General features: G+C 42.6%; 3 pseudogenes; all 3 read left to right on the forward strand.

The window, feature by feature from the left end:
* Positions 1-6097: 6097 nt before the first annotated feature.
* LOC128718292 (uncharacterized) lies at positions 6098-7281 on the forward strand (annotated as a pseudogene).
* A 7392-nt stretch (positions 7282-14673) lies between these two features.
* On the forward strand, positions 14674-17548 carry LOC128718293 (uncharacterized; annotated as a pseudogene).
* A 2858-nt stretch (positions 17549-20406) lies between these two features.
* On the forward strand, positions 20407-23636 carry LOC128718294 (uncharacterized; annotated as a pseudogene).
* Positions 23637-24941: the final 1305 nt, after the last annotated feature.

Here is a 24941-nt window from a genome sequence, read left to right on the forward strand (position 1 = left end):
ATCACAATCGGAAGTTGCTATGCTCCTCCGTCATGGACTCCTTCGGAGTACAGAAGTTATCTCGATCAATTGGTAGTCGCTATTTCCAACAGAAGCCGCATCATTATTGGTGGTGACTTCAACGCTTGGTCAGCGAGTTGGGGTAGTGACATGAGCAAGAGAGGTGAGCCTCAGAAGCGCAGAGGGGACGAGCTCCTCACAGCGTTTTCTGGTCTTGGCTTAATAATCCCTCTGAACGTTGGCACCGAGATTACCTTCGTTCTCCCAGGAAAGAGTTCTATAGTCGATGTCACGTTTGTAAGTCCGAATCTGGTCTGGGGATCGACCTGGACCGTGTTGAAAGACTTTACTTACAGCGACCATCGGGCGATTAAGTTCTCCGTTGGTAGCGACTCGCGAACTACCAGTTGTTGTAGAATACAACAGCTGGTCCGCGAAGATGGTTGACCAACCGCTTCGACAAAACGGTTTTTCTGGAGGCTCGACTGTTCGAAATCAATCGAACCGAGATAACCGATGTGGTATCCCTCACGCAAGCCATCACTTTCGGGTGCGATGCAACAATGCCACGGCAAAGAGGTAAGGCGGGACGACGTCACCGAGCATTTTGGTGGACGGCCGAGATCGCCGAACTTCGCCGCCAGTGTCTGCGATGTAGTCGTAGAGCTCAACGCTCATTCGGAAGTGAGTCACATGATGAGCGCTTGAGGGATTACAAGTCTGCGAAGCGTACACTGAAGAATGAGATCAAACGCACGAAAAAACGGCTCTTCAGCGAACTCATAGAGATCGCGGACGAGGAACCGTTCGGAACTGTCTATCAGATCCTAATGCGTCTCATTAAGGGAAACCGCACACCCACCGAACGAGATCCGGCGAAGCTGCACACTATCGTGCAAGGCCTATTTCCTTCGCATTGTGAAACAATGTGGCCGGTGTACCGAGTGGAGGGATGCCCTGCATCCACTCAAACTCGGCTCTCTTCGGATGCAATCAAGTCGATAGGTGAGAGACTTGTTGCAAAGAAAGCACCGGGACCGGACTGCATACCCAATGTTGCCTTAGCGGCAGCAATGCAGCACCACCCGGAGGCCTTTCTTACGGTTTACCAAAAGTGTCTGGACGAGGGAGTTTTTCCCGACATCTGGAAACGCCAGCAGCTTGTACTCATCCAGAAACCTGGGAAACCCCCAGAAGATCCGGGTTCATATAGACCAATCTGCTTGATCGACGGCCTCGCCAAGGGCCTTGAGAGAGTCATCGCTGACGATCTCAACGATCACCTTGAAAGTCATAAGGTGCTATCAGATCGGCAATACGGCTTCCGAGCCGGCCGGTCAACGGTAGACGCCATGCAGAATGTGGTGGAGATTGTATCTCCTGCTCGACGAAGGATCCGAGGTAATCTTCGATTTTGTGCAATGGTCACGCTTGATGTCAGAAATGCCTTCAACAGCGCAAGCTGGTTGGCCATTGCCGAATCATTACAGAGAGCCAAGGTTCCCGAGTATCTATACAATATCGTTGGTGACTACTTCCGTAACCGGGTGTTAATGTATGATACTGCGGACGGTCCAGTTGAACAGAAGGTGACCGCAGGCGTTCCACAGGGTTCGGTATTGGGGCCGACATTGTGGAACCTTATGTATGACGACGTTTTGTCGCTACAACTGCCCACTCGATGCTCACTGGTAGGCTTCGCAGATGATATCGTTCTGATGGTAGAAGGAAATACCATCACGGAAGTTGAGGAATCAGTGATACGATCGTTGTCGATTATCGAACTATGGATGCAGAGTGTCAATTTAGAGTTAGCGCTGCACAAGACAGACTATATCGTTGTCAGCTCCCATCAAAAGGAGCAGCGGTCCAGCATCTTAGTAGGCAATCAGGACATACACTCGAAGCGGTCTCTGAAGTACTTGGGCATCATCTTTGATGATCGCCTCGAGTACCACCAACACATCACGTATGTTGTTGAGAAGACCACTAGAGTCATGACGGCGCTTCTGCGCATGATGCCGAACCGATGTGGGCCGCGGAGCAGCCGGCGCCGCGTAGTGGCCTCAGTAGTGTCCTCTATAGTTCGCTACGGAGCCCCTATATGGGGCTCAGCCCTACGCTTCGAGTGTCGGAAGCAGTGGCTAAGACGCCTGCACAAGACTGTTGTGCATCGGGTAATAAGCGCTTTCCGTACAGCCTCTCACGATGCGGCTTGTGTGGTATCAGGAATGATGCCGTTACACTACCTCGTCGATGAAGAGGTGCGGGTATTCGCACGAACGATCGAAGTTCTTTGGTTCGATCGTACAATGTCGGTGTAACTGACCTACACACCGGAAATTGTTTAACGCGAAAACGTTTACAACGAAGATTCATCGTAGTTCCGTTATTACATACTTTGCAACCCTTGTAAGTTATAATGAATATGAAATATGTTAATACATACAGTATATTGTTCATACATATGGTTTCATCCTTGTGTTTTAAATGAATAACAAAAAGTGCGATTAACATATAATATCTTAACCAACGTTTATAATTTATACACTGTAAACGGTTTATTAATATAACATACATACAGTACGTGCCAGAATAAAACGTTATGAACAAACTCCAATTCAAACGATTCATGGAGGAGCACCTAAAGTTACAATAAAGAAAATAACCGAACTCGCTTCAGCGAGCAACGGTTATAATAGCCGGCAGAAAGACTAAAAAAACCTTTTCAACCAGAAAGGTTGATCGATTTGTAGTATGAATGAGTATGCAACATGCACCGAAGAACGATGCATGATTATGTGAACAATTTGAAAATAAATGTGTAATTGTTTAATCCTCAAAATTAAAACTACAAAAGGCAGATTTTAAAACTACGTACGACGAAAAAGTAAACGACAGTTAAAAAAGTTAACGACTAGTCGTCAATGCACATAGGAAACACGGGTAAAATTTTCGAGCAGTTCAATAAACGACTATTAATTTGTATCACGTACGCTTTAGACGATTGTTTATTTAACGGCGTCTCAGAGCCTGTTGTTAAAATTAACATACGAATATGTCATTAATTTTCTATCCAATACAACAAATACATGAGATGAAACTTCTGTTTTAACAATATTTTCGTCGTACGTAGTTTTAAAATATACTCTTTTACTTTTAACGTTGAGTATTAAGCAGTTGCACATTTATTTTCAAATTGTTCACATAATCATGCATCGTTCTTCGGTGCATGTTGCATACTCATTCATACTACAAATCAGTCTACCTTTCTGGTTGAAAAGGTCCTTTTAATCTTTCTCCAGTTTGATATGTGTCCCACACTGTATCACGGAAACGACTGTTAATTTTCAACGATTTCTTTCGCAATGCCGGCCAATAACTACAACAACAGTACCGGACTTAAACCATCACATAAAACAATAGGATAGACATAACGAACAGCAGCAATAGAACAAAACCCAAAACGACACACAGCCAAAATCTACCATACACCAACAACCGATCCAACCGAGTATACCCGGGATAAGGTAAGTCGCAAGGAGGAAATGCCTTGTAATAATTGAAAAATTTGTTAAAACTCAACACTATGTTGATAATACAGCAAATGCCGTCATTTTGGAATAAATAAATAAATAATAATACCTCATTTTCACAGTTTCTCAAAACCGACTGCCAACCAAACGATGTAATTACAAATTAAGCATACAACATACTTTTATTGATAGGATTATTCACAATTCAATAGAACTGAACAATTCAAACTTATGGAAAAGGTGAAGTAGATAAAAGGAGATCGTTCAGAAGATCAGATCAGAAAATCATTTTGAAAATTTAGTTGGATAAAAAGGGTTGCATTCAATCTTCGGTGCTAGTCTATTTCTTTTTTCGTTATAAATTTGGCCGGCTTTTGAAAAGATACGTTGGCACGGCACTGATGATGCTTGCGTGAGTTATCGGAACAACACAGAATCATAGATACAGTTATCAAAACTGTTCAACGGTATCAGTCCCAAACCAACACAGCATCGTCATCCGGTCAATCGAGCGTCCGTACCTGATTCTGCATCCCTACAACGGTATCAGCCCTAAACCAACATAGCATCGTCATCCGGTCGATCGAGCGTTCGTACCTGATTCAGCATCCCTTCAACGGTATCAGCCCTAAACCAACACAAGATCGTCATCCGGACGATCACCGTTATCTACGTCCTTTCTCTATATCCTTCCTTTCATCATCCGATCCCTTTGAACACGAAACTTATATTTAAATCTGAATAAAGCAAAAAAAAGGACGGCACTCTCAGCCTAACCGCCTTAGAAGAAGGAAGCTTTCGTTTCTCTTAACTTCTCTGTAATCCGAAGTGATAGTTTCGCTAACTCGTGCAATAACTTTTCTCTATTCTCTAATCGCGATTAAATAAGGAAAATTTGTCGCTTCTTTTTGCCACCATATCATTGGGTCATCTTCGAACGGAAGCCTCGGTGTTTGCAGGTAACGGGCTGCAACTGCCGAAACTCTTGAAGCATAAATTTGATTTATTTCTTCGACTGCACTTAAAAATTTATAATAAATTGATCCTGTACTAATAGAACTCCTAACAACCGGGGCATGGCAAGCTTCGGGATAATGCGAAATTATCCTTTTTATAATATTTTCGTACGCCATTTGGTACAAACATTCTCTTTTGGACATTCTATGATCGTGATCGTGAAGTAAACTTTCGTGTGTGCGTACAATAACGTGCCGTCGCGTGCAGTGATAGTGAACTACATAGTGCCCATCGTAGCAAGTGACGATGTCGAAGGATGAACGACCGGTGGATGAAAACCACAAGCTAAAGCTAGAGGTGGCACGCCAGCTAACAGTGCTGGAAGAAGCAATGGGCCGATTCCTGACACAGGCTCGTGAAGGGAACATGAGCCGGCACTTGGCTAAAGTCAAGGAAGAAGTCCTTAACGAACTGTGGAAGGAAGGGAACAAAAACCTACCACGGTTGGAGGCAATTGCCGGTCCCCAACAGCGCCGCGACACTTTCATGGAAGCCTACGCGGTGACCAAGTGTGAGCTACAAAAGATTATCTCAGCCGAGGTTCCGTCTGTCTCACAGTTCGACGTAACGCTCGCATCGTCCCCTTCTCGTTCCGACCACCTCCCGCGAATTGAACTGCCGAAGTTCAACGGCGACTCGTCGGAGTGGCCAGCGTTCGCCGGTCGTTTCGAAAAGCGCGTCGCGGGACTTTCCGGAGACGCGGAACGGTACGCGTTTTTGATCAAATGCTTCGAGCGGTGCGATATCGCTCGAAACAGTAGCGAGGCATTTGAAAATTCTGGCATGCCGTTCGATAAGGCATGGCAAAAGCTGGAGGAAAGGTTCTATAAGAAACGCGTGGCCTTCCTCGGTCATTTTCGTCACATAATGGAACTTCCCAAGATGACTACGGCATCAGCTAACGGACTGATGAAAATAATCGACGTGATTGAAACGTCGATTTCCTCCGCAAGGCAGATCGCTGGCGAGTGCGGACGGCAGCTTACCGTGGTGGAAGATGGACAATGGTGATGTCAAAACTGAACGACGACACCATCACTAGGATCTCCCGAAGGTTGGATGCTCAGGCTATTCCTACGTGGAAGGAGCTACGCGATGAGCTAGACCGGTTGTCGAGCATAATATATAACGAGCCGCGATAGGTAACATTCCGTCCAGATCGTGCGCAAACCAGTAGCAAGGGACGACCAGCATGTACGATGCTCGCAGCCACAGTAGATCTGGCAATCAGCAGACAAGCTGCAAGTGCGCGAACCCCGCGAGCGAGTGTCGCTTCAGTAGATCGCCAGGAAGGCACACGACGATGTTACGCTTGTGACAAATCTGGGCATCTGGGCACGCAATGCCCTGAAATGCGAGTGCGATCGGTGTATGAGCGAGTGAATTATGTTATGGGAAAAGTTACGTGCCCCTCTCGACGAGTTTCTGCTCCGTGCGCCGTTCCCGCTCCGTGCTTCGTTCCTGCTCCGTGCCGCCATCGCTCATGTGCTTCCAGCGACGGCCGATCCACGCGCTCGGCCCGTAATGCGTATGCGTAATGCGTAATGCGTAGCGATGCGGATGAGACGAGCGTGTCGTCATCCGAAGATAGTATTGTTTCGATGAAACCTTCATCGAAGCATTCCACCAAACCCGCACCTGTAGCATCCGGTGCAGCATCCAGCGTTGCCTCTACGCAGGTTCCTCAACCTCCTGCTCCAGAGGCACTACCTACCCGCAAACCACCTCCAGTGGTTGTTAAAAATATCTCTATTGCAGTTCTACGTCCAGAACTGCAATCCCGTGGCCTCACACCGGGCTTTAAGCTCAGTGGTGCAGGCACCAACATTCTTGCTCGGACCCAATCCGAACTGGAAGGTGTCCTGGGATACCTCGAAGCCACTAATGCGGAGTTCTTTTCGTACGCTCCGCGCGATGAACGCCCATACAAGGCAGTCATCCGTGGCCTACCAGCCATGGATCTGGACGAGATTGCTGACGAACTCCCTTCCTCTATAAGCTGGTAGTGCTGGGTGTCTTCCAGATGAAACGACGTGACGAGAGCATCGAATCGATGCTGTACCTCGTCAATTTCAAGCGTGGAACCTGCTCCCTTGCTAAACTGAGTACTGTGCGCAGTATTCTACAAGTAATCGTCCGCTGGGAAGCTTATCGCGGCGGCAAACAAGGCCTAACGCATTGTCTACGCTGTCAGAGCTTCGGGCATGGCACCCGCCTCTGCCACATGAAGCCGCGATGCGCACTGTGCACTAACAACCCGTCGTGCCCTCGTCGTGCACAATATAAAGAGATGCGGCAACAGGTTTTCAATCGGTTCCGCAATCCTCTAAAGCAGCATCAGCCGAAGCAGCCGCAGCAGCAAAATCAACAGCAGCATCAGCAGCAGCAGCAACGTTCGTCATATCGACAACCTCCTGTGCAGTCGATGAAAGCATCAGCTCCGTCCCATTCTTCAGTTCCTGCCACGACCCTGCCCTCTGCTTCCCGCAGCACCGCGTCGTATCAGGGTTGTGCTGTCCCGTCTGGTTTCTAGATGACCCTAGTACAACGATTGAAGAACGCTCAACGAGTAGACCCCACACCCGCCGTCTCCAAGGAGACCGATGAGAAAACTACCATGACGCTACTAAACATTGTTGTTAAGTTCGTCCCCAAATTCAAGGCTTGCCGCACCGTCGAGGAGAAACTCGACGTTTTGGTTGAGCTCATCGGGAATTTCCTTCATTAATCTCCGTTTGGTCACCTGGAATGCTCAGTCCGTCAGGGCTTAGCAGATTCGGCTCGGCGACTTTCTGGTGCGACATAATATCGACGTGGCGCTCATCGTAGAGAGCCACCTCAAGCCTGAACAAAGTTTCTTCCTTGGGAACTACATCATCCATCGGCTAGACCGCTCCAACAACCGCGGTGGTGGTGTTGCGATCGCTGTTCGTAAACGAATTCAACACTCACTACTCCAGCATTACAACACCTTCGTAAATAGTAAATAGCGTTGAATAGATTGCTACGGTTAATCTTAAATGTTCCCCGTCGAACTCACTCTGCGACTTTATACACCACTTGTAAAACCCAAGCACTAAAAGACCTTTGCCAAAAATTCTGGGCGCGCCTAGAATCAAAATGTATCATCCAACTCTCTGCTCATTTGTGAGCTTTGTAAATGATGTATATAGTTAGGTTTAAGTTAGAATTAAGTTATTTATAAGTTTAGGTTAAGTTATCCATTTAGTTTTTGAACAATAAGTTGTTCAAACACTTAGTCAAACGAAAATAGTTTAAAATCCTACAGCCTCCTGGCAAATGCTTAATTCTAATTAGTGCATGAAAAGCAGTAAACGCTAAACTCACAAACAAACACAAGTAATAAGTAAAACATCTAATAAATAAACAGATATCATCATCATCGTACGGTGTCGACACACGCCTTGCGGTCGGTCGCTTTGCATGTGTTGAAGCGCTTCGTACGTCCGTACACGCGCGATCGAGGGCGTACCGTGATATCGCGTGTGTATGACGTGTGTGTTTGTCTTTTATCTCACGTCGCGTGTAGACCAGAAAGAGAGATCCGAGTAAAATTTGATTAGGCGTGGTTCAATTGCTCGCTGGGTTAAACATCGAATGGGCCAGTGGTTCGATCTGGCGTTCGATGGGGCATCTCACTAATATTGTTACAAAAAAAGCTCAAATTTTGCCGCACGGGTAAGGTCCAAAGCTAAGGACTCGGGACCCACTTTTGGACAAACTTTGCGCTGTCCATTTTTACCGTTTTGGTTCGCTTAGGGGATCTCTCTATTTAACAAATTTTAACAGTCGTTAAAAGTTCATGTTGGTTCATGAGAACTCATTGGTTGTTCATTTCTGTTAAAAAAGTTAACGACTAGTCGTCAAGGCACATAGGAAACACGGGTAAAATTTTCGAGCAGTTTATTGATTTTCTATCCAATACAACAAATAAATGAGATGAAACGTCTGTTTTAACAATATTTTCGTCGTACGTAGTTTTAAAATCTGCTCTTTTAGTTTTAATTTTGAGGATTAAGCAATTGCACATTTATTTTCAAATTGTTCACATAATCATGCATCGTTGAATAGTCAACGCCATCTTCTGTACAATTCAATAACTTGCCGAACAAGTCAATTATATGCCTGTTGTTATTACAATCACGACACGTTGTTTACATGTTAGGCTAGCAGTAACGCCCTACAACTCTAGCTGTTGTAGGGTTCCAGTATTAGTAGAATGGACGAACAGTGCCACCATCATAGCAGCAGCGGGCGCGCTGTTCGCAAATGTTTAAATAGAACCGAAGGAAGCGCCTTCGGTCTCTTTTAAACCGTGACCAGCGATAATAAAACACAAATTTTGTGATCTTTCGATACACCAAAAAGATCGTTACATTATTAACGATCGTTACGAACGTCGCGGGACGAAACCATTCACAACAATGCCCGAAAAAACAACAACTCGCTGCGCTTGTCAATATAATCCCCAATAACCCTGTATCTATGAGTTAAACAATACGCACGCACATGGTACACTGGCCATTTCAATTGCAATTGAACTCCTTAAACTCCCAATTAACATAGACAAAACGAAGTACATAATTTTCTACAACAAACAAACAAATTATATCAGTATAAAAATACAAAATAACACTATCGAAAAAACAAACTCGTACAAATACCTAGGAATAATCATAGACAAACAGCTAAATTTAAAAAGCCATATCGAATACATAAAAACCAAAGCCCTGACAGATTAAATATCCTAAAGATCCTATGTGGAAGAAAAAACAACCTAAATCCAGAAAAAGCACGACTAGTTTACAGAGCTACAATTAGAAACATCCTTGAAGCGGGGTCATCGTACATAAATAACAGCAACAAGAACAACAGGTGGTTATCGAACTTGACGATGTTCGAAAACGTAGACCGAGGATGCGTTCCTCCGTTCTAATGCGTTTTTTAGATTCGAAAAAACACCTGCGTCCCGATACGCATTTGACCCGATAACCTCGTGTTCGTACGTCAATTATCGGTATGTCATATGGGAGCGTACGTGAGAGAGAATTAAATGCATAAAATTCTCTCGCCGCATGCTGCGTGAGCTGTTATCATTAGCTACGTGCGATCGATCAGCTGATCGATCACTCTCATTCTTATTTCTGATTTCACGCGCCAAAGATCGTAGTTAAGTCGTAGTGACAATAAAACGTATTTTATTAGAAAGCTCATTCGCAAGTTTCTTTTACTTTGCGGCTACGTGCGAAAATAACAGGAAAAAACTCAACACAGTCATTAACCAAGCACTTAGAAAAACAATAGGTTGTACAAAAACCACCCCTATTAACACACTGCACGCCATAGCAGCCGAAATACTCTCAGAAATTAGAGGGAAATTCATAGCCCGGAAAGAGCTAGCAAAAAACTTTGCACACTCCAAGTACCTCAGAAAATAATTAGAAAAAAATCAAAAACCAACAAGAAAAAAGAAAAAAAAACATACCAATAACAATTGTACCAAAAAGACATAAAAATACTAAAACATTTATGTAGCAACAAAACCAACAACATCACAAACAAGATAGAAATCGACACACACGGCAGAAGAAATAGGATAAAAAATAACAAAAACAAAGAAACGATCAGGCAAATAGCAACAACAAAGATAGAAACAATAAAGAATTTAGGACCAAACATATACACGGATGGGAGCCTGAACAAAAAGAAGGCAGGCATAGGCATATATGACAAGACAAACATAGACACATGTACCACGAATATAACCTAAAAAACATACCATCGACAACGACAATAGAACTAACAGCAATAGAAAAAGCGCTTGACCTGGCAGATATATACAAACTAAACAAACTAACAATATACACAGACAGCCTGACGGCGTACGAAATATTAGAAAAAGCCCAATCTAATATTCCGCCCAAAAAAGCGGAATTACATCTAGAAGAAACAGTATACAACACATTAAAAAAGGGTAACGAAACACAGGTAACAATAGTATGGATACCGTCACACGTCGGAATCAAAGGAAATGAAACAGCAGATAGTCTAGCAGATAAGGGCACCATATCGGATCAAAAGATAGAAAACAAGCTTAGATACGTAGATGTCACCAAATTGTTCCAAACAGAAATGGAAAATGAAATAAAAAAATGGTACAGTGGCCTATCAAAAAAAAAAGGAAAAAATTCTTTGACTTCCAAAACCAATTCCCTTTCCAAATCTGGCATAAAGACATCAACATTAACACCAAACAAAAGAAAACAATGAACAAAATACTATCAGGGCACGATCTATCCGACTACTGGCTAACCATAATGAAGATCAAACAAAACGGAAACTGTGATAACTGCGATAAACCAAAGACAGGATGGCATATGATTTTTGAATGCCCAATTTACCACAAAAAAGATAGAATAACAAAACAAGTATTAAAAACGAAATGGAAGAAAAAGGCAGGAGACACAATTAGGAAACTAACAAAGTTCATAACAGAAAAACACATAGAAATATAGGATAAAACCAAAGAGGAAAAAAAACTAGGAGAAATAATAACCCCTTTCACCTTTTTCACACGAGGAAAAAGCTTGAAAAGGGGTTTGCCTAACTTCAGAACTGGCATCATAGGAAAACATTGTCACTGTCGCCACAAGAAGAAGAAGAAGAAAAAGAATTACAACGGTGTTTCTTTGTCCGATTAAAATTAATCATTCCTATGTTGTACTTATTGTACATCTACACAAAATTTCGCGCTTTAATTGGCAGATGATAATAACTAATGAAGTATAAAAGAAAATGTCCGTTGGGGACGGTTTATCTTGTTAACGCTATTGGTGAATGCAAAGTTGCTACCAAGCAAAACTGTATCATTTACATCCAGATTGAGTAGTGAAAAGGCATAAGTGAAACAGTTTTTGGTGATGATTAAATTTCATATCATTTTGTACAATCATTATCTATCGATATCGATTAGCCACAATCGTCCGTGAATTGTCCCTTTCCACTCGATCTTAAGATAGCGGCATCTTAAGACAGTGGCACTCCCAAGGATGAACTCGTGCGCAGATTCAGTTATAACGAAATGAATGCCTTTCGATTAATTGATGTTTTTTACACGAAAAAAAACCATATGCTCTTGATACAGTAATAACCTTTAGTTCATATTTAGCTCCGCCACATTTTGGTTTCAAGTCATACAATCGGCCAAGCACACTAAAAATGGTGCTGACCGCAATGCGTTTGGTCATATAATTCAAGCATATACTGCAATATTCTTATTTTTTAATAGATAAGCTGGTATCAATTACCCAGCAATGAAATAAATGCAATGAAACGTATTTTCTACAAATAATTATTTAATTCCCCCTTCTCAAATGATACACTGTCTATAGGCTTTAATCGCTATAACTGCAGTTATAAACTTATGACCCCACACCTACCAACGTCAAATTATTGGAAGAAGAATTTTGCGGAAAATCGTTAGTATTCAACCTTGTCTCCTACAATAACCTTGGTGTACATGATAAACATGTAGCCGATATGGTGAAGATGACAGTTGCTCAAAAAAAGTTGACTAATGTGTTAATCATTTGGTCAGAGTAGCTTACGTCGTCTGTCGTGTGTACAAGTGGTAGACAGTGGTGTCAAGTCAAAGAGTCGGTTGTTATTATCAAAAACCAAAACGCAGAAACAAAATCAGTGGCAAAAATCCGTTTCCCCGATTTCGATCCCAAGGAGGTGGAAACGTGGTTCGTGTGGTTAGAAGCGGCATTCCGTGTGAATAGTGTGATTTCGGACAAGCACAAATTTAACGTGGTGATAGTAGCACTCAACACCCGCGCAAATTTTTTCGATCACGCAATATTCAAATGCAACAAGTCGACCTTGGCTGATTGATATGCTGCCATAAAAAAATCGGTCATTGACTTTTATCTGCCGTCGGAACCTACGCCTCACAAGCTTACCCTCCGGCGTCGCTAGGCGATCGGAAGCCGAGTGTGCTTCTTTCCGAGATGCGCAGAATGGGAGGATAGTGTCCTGTGCAACATTTGGCTACGCGCTTTACCGACCACCGGCCGTTCTATCATCACTTCGGAATCTGTGTGCAGGTATGTGGCATTAATGTGCAGGTCGTGACTGTCACACACCGTACGTTTTAGTCTTGCGCCGAGTAGATCAGCCTGTAGTTCTAACTTTGAAATGGTCAAGTGTTGTAATGGGGCTACTTTGCTTCTTGCCATTACCAACGCACAATGTATGCCGCTAGTGGTTTCCAATCTAAAGTACGCTGCACATCCATACCCCAGTTCACTGGTATCGGTGAATATATGCAGTTGTATTGAATTGTACTTATTTGATGAAACTCCTTCAAAGTACCATCGTGGGATCGTTAGCGAGTGGATTTTGGATAGCAATCCGGTCCACCGTAGGAATTTTTTGTATTGCGAATCATTCAGTTCATCATCCCAGTCTAGATTGTCGCGCCACAGATCTTGCATCATCATCCTCACATGGATGAGTACTGGTGCTACGAGTCCTAATGGGTCGAACAAACTCATAACTGTTCGCAAAACTATTCGCTTGGTTGGTGTCTTAAGGCCGATAACATATGGTTTCAGCTAATGGTAATGGTCCTAACTACCGATGGAAGAAAAGAATCGACGAGCGATCAACAAGTAGTCATCAAACTCGGTCAAGATGGAAAACACCCACGTGTGTTAGGGATAATCTGGGACCCGTTGACCGACGTGTTCAAATTCTCGGCAAACTGGCATAAAGAGCTGAAACCATATGTTATCGGCCTTAAGACACCAACCAAGCGAATAGTTTTGCGAACAGTTATGAGTTTGTTCGACCCATTAGGACTCGTAGCACCAGTACTCATCCATGGGAGGATGATGATGCAAGATCTGTGGCGCGACAATCTAGACTGGGATGATGAACTGAATGATTCGCAAAATTTTGTTAACTAATAACAAATTGGTTACTGATTGGACAATTTTCCAGCGTTGATTTGTATTTCATTTTATCACTTGGAATTATATGAAGTCACACGCTCAAAAATTGGTGTCCTCCTCGTGGCTATTCTGTTAAAAAACTGCCCATCGCTGTTGCTAGCCCGTGCTCGCTAACCTCGCTTGACCCCCGTCCATGACCTTTTAGGAGTGTCCAACCGAAGTTGGGTCCTATTTTTATTTTTCCTTCCAACTGCTGGGAGTTAGGTCCCAGACAACTTTGCTTCCGTACTACACGATTACTAGCAGAAGGATTTTCTTGTCGAATATCGGAGCGATTACTCGCAGAAGGTCTTCCTCCTCGGAGATCGGAGCGATAACTCGCAGAAGGTCTTCCTCGTCGGAGATCGTAGCGATAACTCGCAGAAGGTCTTCCTCGTCGGAGATCGGAGCGATAACTAACTTTCGTTCGGACATGCCACCGCTTTTATACTGTGCTGGCCATGTCTCGAACCTTCCTGTCTGCTTACAATTCGTGTTTGATCCTGTCTGTTTTTCGTTTGTCGCCTATTATTTCGTTCCTCTCCTACAAACAAGGATCTTATTGTTCTAGCTTTACCGGTTGCTAGTTTGGGTTTACCTAGGAACAAAGGACTGATTGTATTCGTCGTGTCCAGGCAAAACTTCCCAACTAGCAATTTGTTTAGTACCCTCTTTTTTGCCTAGGTGGCGCTATTTTGTGTCTTGGCTATTTGCGATGCTCTGGCCGCCACAACCTAAACCTATCTCTTATCCGGTCATCTCGCTCTCCTTCGGGTTTCAGAGCAGAACCGAAGCGCCACCTAGCGTAAGATTGTCCCTAAACAATTCATGATCGATTATTGATGATCATGATCGACAACTGATGATCAAAACAAATCTCTGTCATCTCTCTGCATGGCAAACGTGCCAACAGTCGTTATGCCATCGTTTGACGGCCAGGCCAACGTGGCCGATAAGACACTCGAAGCACTCACCAATGCCATTTGCGATGCACTCTCTCGTCGCCTAGACGAAGTGCTATCAGCTCGATTAGCTGATCGATACCCGTATTCGAACGCACACAGAGATTCCCGATCCAGACAGCGCCTTCCGCCTAGACAACTATGGGGCCAACGACCTTTTTGTGCCACGCGGTCACGAACACCATCACGAGCCCCACGCCGCTGGATCTGTTGGTTCCACTATCGCCATGGAAACAAGGCAGAGAAGTGTGAGAAGGAACATTCTGACGATCCACATAGTAAATGTATTTTTTCGGCGAGCATCTCCCGGTTTACTCCCGAAAAAAATAGTGCGTTTCTCACTCCGCGCGCGTGAAACTCTCACCGGCCCAGCCGAACCCGTTAGCAGCAGCAACAACGCATCCTCTCGTCAACCCGCAAGCAGCACCAACTCTTCTTCACACGCCAACACAACGTTAAACACATCCAACACCAGTATCAAGCTGAACCCCAGTAAGGCTGAAATCATCGAGCGAATTTACGTGAACGACAGCAGAACCAACAACAGATTCCTGATCGACACCAGCGCTGAGATTTCGGTCATGCCACCGTCTTACAAGGACAGAATGAACCCGACGCCAACTAGAAAACTCTTCGCAGCGAATGGAAGCTCAATCGGTACGTACGGCACTAACACCTCACTTTAGATATCGATCTTAACCAACCATGGTGGCCTTTCACCATAGCAGACGTAGAATCTCACATTATCGGAGCTGATTTTTTAAAGCACTTTGATCTGCTAGTAGACATTAAACGCAATCAGCTGATTAAAAATAAGACCGTCATCACTAACACACTAGCCGTATGTAGTTCAAGCGATAGTTCCTCCCATGTAATACACGAATACAAGGATATCACAATACTCTTCAACAAGCACAAGCCGGTCAACACAAACGTTACGCACCAAATAATCACCCCCGGTCCACTTTAGTCGCCCTCGTCGTTTGGACCCAGAAAGATTGCGCGAGGCAAAAATAGAATTCGATTTTCTTGTCAAAAATGGTATTTGTAAACCATCCAAATGCTGTTGGGCAAGTCCTTTGCAATTAGTAAAATAACCTAACGGGAAATGTTGTTGTTTAAAATATTATAGAGACTTTGAAACATGAGAGTTTCTTTCGTCTCTGCCCTAACGGGAAATGGATACCATGTGGGGACTACAGAAATTTGAATGCGATCACTGTACCGGACCCTTAACCCGTGCTTTTTTTTTCCAACAAAATTTTTTTTTCCTGTTTCGACCTACAACGTGCATAACACCAATTCCCCGACGTCCCTGAAGATATACCAAAAAACCGCAATTTCAACACATTTCGGGTTAATTGAATTCAGTTTTATGACATTTGGTCTACGAAATGCTGGTCAAACTCTGCAACGACACTTACACTCTACCCTGGGAGATTTACATTTCCATACGTCGACGTTTTATGCGTTGCATCGGAAGACAAAAAGCAACACCAACAGCACTTGCGCACAGTATTCGAACGCTTAAGAAAAAATGGTTTAACCATTAACTCTGAAATCGAACCATTAACCCCGAGTTACGAACCATTAGCTTTCTTTTCAAAGAAATTGACACCTGCATTACAGAAAACCGACACTTATGATCGCAAACTTTACGCCATTTACGAATCCGTTAAACATTTTAAAGGCCTTTTGGAAGCTCGCGAATTCATAGTATATACAGACCACAAGCCGTTAACTACAGCGTTTCAGCAGAAGCTCGATAACGCTAACCCCACACAACAAAGACGACTCCTTTTCATCAGCGAGTACACAACCGATATTCGACACGTTTCCGGCAAGCACAACCTGGTTGCTGATATGTTAAGCCGCATTGACTCCTTGAGCACACACATCGATTATCACCACATAGCCGAAGCGCAACAAACCGATACCGAACTACAAGAATTTTTAAGTAACCCACCGGAAACAACATCACTAGTACTTAAATCATTGACGGTACCAAACTCTACCAAAAAAATATTTTGCGATATTTCAACAGATCATATTCGACCTTTCGTTCCTAAAGCTCATAGAAGAATGATTATCTCCAAGTTACACAACCTATCGCACCCCGGTATAAGAGGAACCACTGACCTGGTATCAAAACGTTTTGTTTGGCCATCTATACGAAAGGAATGCAAAACGTTAGTAGAGACATGCATTGAATGCCAAAAAAAAACAAAATAATACGCCACAACAAGTCGCCGATCACTACTATAAATACACCGAACGCACGATTCGCACACGTCCACATGGATCTAATCGGCCCACTACCACCATCAGAAGGAAATGCGTACTGTTTAACGTTGATCGACAAATTTACGCGTTGGCCTGAAGTAATACCGATCCCGAACATCACAGCCGAGACCGTTGCACGAGCTTTCATCACCGGATGGATTTCGAGATTTGGTGTTCCTGCTAAAATCACAACTGACCTCGGAAGGCAATTCGAATCGGAATTGTTTCGCTCACTGTCCTCAACATTAGGTATCGACCACCTTCGAACAACACCCTACTACCCCCAATCCAATGGTCAGATAAAAAGAATGCACCGAGAGCTAAAAACTGCGATTCTTTGCCACAAAAATACCCGTTAGACAGAAGCACTACCCATGGTGTTACTTGGTATGCGTTCCAGCATAAAAGAAGACATCGGTGCAACAACTGCAGAGCTCACCTATGGAACAACACTTCGACTACCTGTTGAATTTTTTGATAAACACAAGACAACATCAAACGCGCCACCTGACTTCGTGGCAAACCTGGAGAACATCATGGCATCGTTGCAACCACCACCCCAATCGAACCACAACACGAATGAAAAGGCATATGTACAAAAGCAACTACATTCTTGTTCTCATGTTTTTGTCCGCATCGATGCCGTCAAGCCTGTTCTAACCCCGTCTTATGATGGTCCTTTTAAAACAATTAAACGTAATAAGAAATCTTTCGTTTTAGACATCAGTGGTAGGAATTGTGAAATCTCCATTGATCGTCTCAATTCGGCGATATACGATGAACCAGCTATTTAACAGCCCAATCCGGCCAACCCTAGACCGGATAAAACATCCAAAGATTCTGGTACGAAAATGGCGGACCCAATCGATCCTCGAAGAGCTGTGCACAATACCCGATACGACAGGAAAATGTATCGTCCAGATACATTTTAAATAAAGGGGGAAGTGATGTGGCGAGACTATCACGCAATCTCGCACGCAAGCTAGAGTGAGAAACAAGCGCCGCAGCATAAACCGCATAAGTTCGGATATTCTAAATGTTAACCAATGTTAACCTGAACGCTTTAGGCGCAATAAAATGCTCTCTACCATTGTAACCGCGAGGCCAACCGGACGTGTTAAGCATTCTTCTCCAAATCCGAACATAGATAAATTCTTATCCAATAAGATAAAACTAACTGCTAGCGGTTTGTGACTCATGTTATAACATAGCATTTAATTGTTAATCACTATAAAACAGCGTCCTTATATAACTGTTTTCCAAGTTTGTGGCTATAGCCCAATAAGTATCATGGCAAAAGAGCAAAGCGATATTTGAAGCCAAATATTTCAAATATAATTCTGCGAAGAACATGTATCAGAGCATTTTTTGTAAATCGAAGCTAAAATGCACAACGAGTTATAACCTGAAGCGTCATTTTACGCTTAAACATCCAACAGCAGTGATTTCACGGAGTGCACCTGATAACGCAACCTTGGACGAGAAGGCATCTATATCGGAATCTGCATCTACATATGTTCCTACGCAAGTCCAAAAAACCATATCGGATATGGTAAGAGCAACGAAACCTATGCCATCGGCCGCTAAAAAGAGTATAGACTTACAAGTGCTGCGTGTGTTCTGCAACCACGGCACGGGTGTTCCAAAGAAGAAACCGGGCAAAAAACGGACTGTCCGAACTGCAGAGGTGATCAAAGCGGTAAAGGAACGAATACGGCGGAATCCAGCTCGCTCGGGAAGAAAAATGGCGCGTGAAATGAATATGAGCCACTTTGCCATGCAAAGCATTTTAAAAAAGGATCTAGGCAACAAACCGTATAAAAAACAGAAAATTCACGGTTTAACTTGCAAAAATATTGCCGACAGGGTTACCAGATCCCGCTTGCTGCTGAAGACGCACGCTGGCCACAACATCATCTTTTCGGACGAAAAACTGTTCACTTTGGAGGCACCCTTGAATAAGCAGAATGATCGTGTTTATGGAACATCTCTTCGGGATATACCAGCAGATAAAAGAACATTCGAACGGTATCAAAATGCGTCATCGGTGATGGTTTGGGGAGCTATCTCGACAAAAGGGAAGTTACCGTTATTATTTATCGATAAAGGCGTGAAGATCAACAAGGAATACTATTTAGAACACGTTCTACAAGGCCACTTGAAACCATACGCTAAGAAGCTTTTTGGCAACGACAGCTTTTGCTTCCAACAGGATTCAGCTCCAGCCCATGAGGCTTCGATCGTTCAGGAGTGGTGCAAGGAGCATTTTCCATGTTTCATCAGTGCATCGGAATGGACAGCTGCGTCTCTGGATTAGAACCCGTTGGACTTCAGCACATGGGGATACATGCTAGGAAAGTTGGGCGACGTCAAACATTTTAATTTGGACGGATTCAAGAGACGGTTATTGAAGATATGGGGCGAAATGCCGGATGAAGTTGTGCGGGCGGCTTGCAACGACTTCCAACAGCGCCTACGGGCCGTTATCAAGTGCAAAGGCGAAAAATTTGAAATGAATTTAGTAAAATGCAAGTTTAATACTAATAGATTATTTCAATCGATTTCGAAGAGAAATGCTATCGGGTTTCAATTTTAAACAAATTAACAAAGTGTATCACTTCTACGATGCCACCCTGTACAAGATTATTGAGAGTGAAAAAAAAAATAAGATTATTCAATCAAAGGCAGTGTCATTAACTTGCGATGGCTGGACTGACCAGAACAACATAAGTTTTTGCTGCTAAATTCGCAATTCGTAGACGATGCAGACCAAAAGCTAAAGTCACTGCTGTTACGCTGTGGGGAATTCGGACAACGACATACATCCTCAAATATACCAAATTGGTTAAAAGAAATTTTGTAAGAATTTAAATTTCTGGAATTGCACCACCAAATATACAAGCTGCTGTTACAGCATTAGACATCGAAAATATATGCTGTATTTCCCACACGTTAAATTAAATGTTGCTAAACTCCATAAAAAATTCAATCTAAGATACAGTTTATAACATCAGAAAAATAGTAACTTATTTTAGAAAGAGAAGTAAAGCTACATCGAAACTAATTGAGTTTCAAGGTATGAAAAGCTTAAACTAAAACTAGACGTACCCACAAGGTGGAATTCCACGTTCTACATGATAGAAAAATTTCATAAAAATAAGGAGCCACTCAAGCATGCTATCACATGTTTGAATATTGATCATGATTTAATAGAAGAAGATTGGGAAGTGACAAATCAGGCTATAATCTTTTCAGAAATGTTCGATATAGTTACCCAAGAAATGTCAGCAGAAAAATCAGTAACACTTTCTAAAATGAGCATTATGATAAACTTTATGAAAACAGAACTGGAAAATGAAATTAGTAAGGAGGACGAAAGAAGAAAACCGGATATAAAATTTTTGTTGCAAAATCTTTACAGCGGTTTGAACGAGCGTTTTGCATACATCGTCAGTTCTCTCTCCGGCTGCAACGAGTACACACGCGTATTATCTAGACCCCATCAGAATAATTGCAATAACTAGGCAAAAATCAAAAACTACGAAAGTGAAACCCAAACCAAGAGCGACAGTGGTCGCACGACCTACCAACATGGGTCGTGGCAAAGTGGCTGGAAATCAAAGTAGTGTAAAAATTCCACCACTTGGAGCGGATGAGCAACGAACAAATTAAAGTAACGACGCCAAACACGTATGCATTACTAGAAGAAAAAGAATAACATCCGATGAATACACAAACCATCAGCAAACCAATACCATCGACCACAAATCAACCCAGTGGGTAAAATTGTATGCGATCCCACCGTTTCTCCTAGTTTCACTTCCGCGGAAACCCACAAGAGCGTTCATCCAAGATTTGTATACGCTGGTTCATGCTGTCTTTCTCCCACCTATTGCGGTGATCGTTCGTCCTCTTTCTGTCACCACTGCAACGATCAAGTTGCACATCGCTTCGCCTTACGTTTGATTCTCACAAGGATATCCGCTATGTGTGTGTGTGTGTGACGATTTGGCACACGGCAGAAAGGCTTCATTCTGCAGAGTGTGATCTTGCTGAAGTGTTGTGCTGTGATGTGCTACGAATTTATTCCCTGATCGATCACGGTAAGTGAGTGCTGTTATAACTATACACGATCAATCGTAGTTAGTAAGTTTTAAGCTTTCTTCATCTTTCGATTGAACAGCAAATATTCGGACCGTGTGAGCGTCGACGATGGATTGATACACCAAATGCGCAGTTATCCTTGTCATCAAAACACAGAGGAGAGGAGACATAGAAGTTTCCCGTGAAAACGGGACGGTGACAACAGTCATCATTCATCATAAGTGAAATGAGCAGCATAATCTGCAGTTAATCATTGTGCAATTGTTCATCAACAATTCATAATTGATGAGTGCAGTGTGAATGAAGTTAACGAATGCGCGGAAGGATTTGCCCATGGCACCAGCCGAAACGAAAGGATTGAAAAGTTCCTTGTGACTCAGTGTGGGAACAGTATTCATCTTCAGTTTGCGCCGCACCTGATCACAATTCACTATTCCAATATCCAGCATAATTAAAGGTAACAAGAGTTGAATATATTAAGAGCAATCACGTACAAAAAAAAACAATAAAATGTGCGATCGATTTCGCATTAAACCAAAATTTTCTTGTGGGTCACTTTTCAATCCATCCGAAAGCACGCCTAGGGTAATGCGCATGTAGTAGGTGAGAGCAGCGGACCGCAACACACGCACACAACGACAGCGCTTGGCTGTGTGAGTGGGTCTATTAAACTCTTAGAATGGTCCTCAAATCGTCCCATAATCGACCCTTTTTTTGTATGGGTTTGTATAAAAATTTTTCCACTGGGCAATAGCTCGTGAGCAATCGTTCGCCGTAAACCATGCCTGAATAAAGGTATACAGGTGCCGGTGCTGTTTTGAAGTTGCCTTCGAGTGGTCATATGTAAATAATTTTGAACAAAAAACCCGAACACAAACTATGCAATAATGGATTTTTGTAGTCCAAAGCAGTGTTGTTACATATCATTAATATGATACACAGTGGAAACATTTTATAGAGTTGTTTTGGTGATAAACTTGTAAAAGTATACCAAATATGATGTGTTAATGTTGGCTGCTGTGTTAAAATTGTATGAAGTGTATCAGCAATACTATTTTGCTTTAATCTTTCTACGGTTCAAAGATGCATATATTAGTTAAATGCAAATAAGTAGTAAATAGTTCCACTCCTAATTTCGAAATACTCTATTGTTAGACATTGTTATCTGGTGGCTTCTAATACATCGTATGAATATAGCCGATAGTAACTTTTAACAGCCTAATTTCAAACTCATTATTGAAACCATATTCTTGAATTTGCTTCATTAAAATTAATTGCTTGTAATTTATTTTATTTTCAGACGATCCCGTAAATAGTAACAACAATGGTGGTGGTACCGGTGACAGCACTAACAACAATTTCATGTATGTTGAGGATGATTTGGCTACTAACATAGATGATAGCGTAGATGATATGGGTAGCTTTACGCAAAGTGATCAAAAGGATGCCAATCGCGTCGGTGATGATGATATCACAGCAGGTTATGGGACTGCCTACAGTTTCTTAGAGAAATTATCAGGCACAGAAGCTCTAAGGTACTGAGCAATTTTGGGAAACCTGCCGCGATCGTCACTAAATATGCTTCTGGCAATCTTGAGGAATCATTTTAATATAGATCTTCCACTCTACCAACGAACCCGGGACCATCGAGGTGATTTTTTAGCCTTCGCAATAAAGAAAGTTTGCTAAAATACGCGATCGTCTTCCATTAATTAAATTTTGGGTGACAAGAGTCGGTTGCCGCGGTGGCCCGAAGATGACCTTTTTACGATTCAAGTGTCGATCGACGGGCTTCTCCTTTTCAAAAGTTCGGGTCGGCAGCTGTGGCCGATTTTGATAAAGGTGGAAGAATTGCGAGGGGCCCTCTTGATGCTTGTCGGTTTCTATAGCAAACTTGCAAAAACGGAGCAGGTGGAAGACTATTTTCGACCACTATTGTTAGAGGTAAATGACCTCCAAGAAAGAGGCTTGCGGTTCGGCGACAAGATGGTGCGTTTCGCACTAAGCGTTTTTGTCGCCGATTCTCCAGCACGAGAATTTGCCAAAGGTAAATACAAAAGTTCTTTCCAATTTAAATTTTATTTTAATATTTTTTCTTCTTCTTTTACAGCAACTACAAGTTATAACGGAAAACATGGGTGCTTAAAGTGTTCCGTTGTTGGAGAATACTTCAAACCAGGACGCAAAGTAATGTTTGATTCCGTGAACGCCACTTTGCGTACGGACGCCGGCTTCAGACAACGAGTGGACATAGATCATCATGAAGAATGGCGGACACCTTTGGAAGATTTGCACAATTTTGACATGACACTCGGTTTCGTAGTTGCGGACCGTGTTCTCCTGCTTGATTTGGTGTTACAAACTCTTTGTGCAAGAGATTTAAAGCGGAAATTTAAAAAATTTGATCGATGGACTCCCCAACAAAAGAGAGCTGCATCTAACTTTATGGTACATACTCGGCTCCCTTTGAAAGTGAATCGGCCTTTCCGTTCCTTCCGTCACGTCCGGTTTTGGAAGGCAACCGAGTTTAGATACTTCTTCATTATATGAGTGTTATGGGCTGGAAGGATTTCTTTTCAGATGAGCAATATAATCACTTCTTGTGCTACTACTGCGGTGTGACGATTTTTTCATCCTCGGAACACCAGCGATTATCGCCTCTTGCTGAAAAGCTGAAAAAAACGCTGAAAAATGCAAAATCGATAGAGGTTGAGTGACTTTGTTGGCAGGGTTCCTTAAAAGTATTGAGTACGGTCCAGGGCTAAAGTCTGAATAAAGAACGCCCCCCCACTCACGAGCACTCGTTTTTGCGATTCGAGTGACCTAGGGGTCTTCTCTCTGTTCACTTTTCGGACCGTAATTCACGGAGGCGGCGTACCTGTGGAAGTATCGTTGTTCACGCAGAACGAAAACTATTTACAAACAAAGTATGTACAAATAGGCACGGCAAGTGACAGAGGCGAAAACGATCACCACGAGGCGAAAACGGCAGGCAGCAGCAATGCCGAGCTGTTGACACACTTGCAAATCAGAACTTGTCATGAACACAACGTAGGAGATTAACATAAAGTGTAAAATCGCGTTACCCAAAACTATCGAACATATCTCGCATCAAATCGTTCCCCGACTAGCGCGCGAACAATCGTTTTTTTGGTGGTTGCGCACTTTTTTTTATTTTCGTTCGAAATGGCGGATGCGGTCAAGCGATCGGTGTACGGTTCGGTTTGCATTATTCGATTAAACAATTAAACAAAACAAACAATTTTTCGCGCTGCGCATGCACTGATGCTGATGCGTGTGCGTTTTTAATTAATTATAAACATAAAATACACAATCGGGAAAGAGCTGCACACTGTAAAAATAGTGTTTTTGTTTAATTTAAAATATATTTGTGGCGTGTTGCCGTCATGAACGGCGATTTAAATTTTTTTTTCATCCCATACCGTTACCGTTGCGGAATGTTTTCCTGTGTTTTAACTTGCGGCACTGGTTGTTGAAAATGTTTTCTTCCTATTATTTTTCCCGAATGGTTTCCATTCATTTTATCAGGCAAGTTAGGTTCACACCGCTTAACCGTGGTGATACGTAGTGCATATAATTTTGTACACGCATGTCTAATGAATTATCTATAGTTATCAGAAATTTATTGTCCGGGATTATCACCATTCAGATCACATGTAGGATCATAATGGAGGATTGCACATTGATTCTTCGTCCGGTGTCGCGATATGGTGTGTCAGTGCCACTGTCTCGCTTCTGTTCCAACTTTTGTTCTCTATGAAAATGAAATGAATGAAATGAATGAAATGAATGAAATGAATGAAATGAATGAAATGAATGAAATGAATGAAATGAATGAAATGAATGAAATGAATGAAATGAATGAAATGAATGAAATGAATGAAATGAATGAAATGAATGAAATGAATAAAATGAATGAAATGAATGAAATGAATGAAATAAAAATAATATAAAAAAAAAATAAATAAAATCCCACACATGCCTTACCACAGAAACACTCA

Source organism: Anopheles marshallii, chromosome 2 (genome assembly GCF_943734725.1).
Source record: "Anopheles marshallii chromosome 2, idAnoMarsDA_429_01, whole genome shotgun sequence".
In the NCBI taxonomy this organism is placed as follows: domain Eukaryota; kingdom Metazoa; phylum Arthropoda; class Insecta; order Diptera; family Culicidae; genus Anopheles; species Anopheles marshallii.